The 1,418-nt window shown below is 36.5% G+C and overlaps 1 protein-coding gene across 1 annotated transcript in view; it reads left to right on the forward strand.

Annotated features, from left to right (window-relative positions):
* The window catches only part of ZCCHC11 (zinc finger, CCHC domain containing 11), an 88,106-nt gene that overhangs the window by 82,929 nt on the left and 3,759 nt on the right, over positions 1–1,418 (forward strand). The window lies entirely within an intron of this gene.

Raw genomic sequence — 1,418 nt, forward strand, 5'->3', positions numbered from 1 at the left:
TGAGCGATCCTCCCGCCTCGGCCTCCCAGAGTGCTAGGATTACAGATGTAAGCCACCACACCTGGCCTGTATGTGGTTTTTATAACTGTCCTTTATAACAGTTCCTTCTCACTATTTTTTCCCCATATTAACTATTTATTGAAGAAAGTATAGAATTTCCCATATTCTGGAGTTGCCAAATTGTATCTTTGTGGCATTATTTAACATATATATCTATCCCCATAGTTCCTGTAAACTGGTATTTAGATTCAGAGGCTGGATTAGATTGAGGTTCTTTTTGTTGGAAAAAATACTTTGTAGTTGGTCCTGTATGTTTCCTATTCCCTCACTCCAGAAAGAACTTACTGTCTAGTTGTTTCCATTTTAGTGACTTAAGATTGATCTGTGACTTAGGTTTCATCAGCTTGTTCTATCCATTAAAAAGTTCATGATTAATTTTTACTTAATGGTCTTAGCTGCCATTAGTAATTGTTGCTGATATCCATTATTTCACTAGGGGTTATAAAATGATTTTCTATTTACTATTTGATTGTTTTGTAAAGAAGAACTATTTCTTACTGACTGCTTGGTTACCCTGAAGTACAATTTGTATAGGAAATGTAGACTGAAAACTTAATCTTTCCCTTTATCCATTTTCAAAAGATTTTAGTGATGATTTTAAACAAAATGGTCTATTCCTTAAAGCACTATTATGGAGAAGGTATCTCCAGCCTCTTTGGGAACAATGCAAATAATATATTGTGCTGAGCAGAAATGCCAGAATGTGGGAACTCAGATTTCTAAGATCAGAGGATATATGGCATATGTGGCCCTTCTAATGTGGCCTCTGCAAGTCATTCAAGAAATATTTATTATGTATATGCCATGACATGTACCATGATAGTCACTTAGTTATATAGCCATGAAGACAGAGCCAGTGTTTTGCTCTTTGATCTCTTAGCTCAGTTTTTACAATTGCAAGTTTTCCCTCCCTCTGTCACTAGTTGATCTCTGTTTCAGTCATAATGAACTAATTAACATCCCACAAACATACCGTACTGTCTGTTACCCCTGGTTGCTTATCTTAGTTGTTCCCTCTGCCTGGAATATCCTCTCCATTATCTCTGCTGCTCACTCTCACCTCCTTCTGCCTTGCCTCAAAGCTTGGCTAACTCATTCATCTTCCATTTTTTTAATTTAGATCACTTGCTTTGTGAAGCCTTTAACTCTTGCTGATCCTCTCCTCCAATTGCATTAGGTATCCTTTCTCTGCTCTTTGCTTGCTTAATATCTATATCATAACATTTATCTGATTATGTTGAAATTGCCTGTTTGCTTGTCTGCATAACCCATTAGACTGAACTTCTCGACTTAAGAATCGTTTTTTGTCTGTATTGTCTCTGTAGTAGCCAGTTTAGTGCCCGACATGTTAGATACAT

Source organism: Propithecus coquereli, unplaced genomic scaffold, assembly GCF_000956105.1.
Source record: "Propithecus coquereli isolate 6110/MARCELLA unplaced genomic scaffold, Pcoq_1.0 Scaffold14, whole genome shotgun sequence".
NCBI classification, from domain to species: Eukaryota; Metazoa; Chordata; class Mammalia; order Primates; family Indriidae; genus Propithecus; species Propithecus coquereli.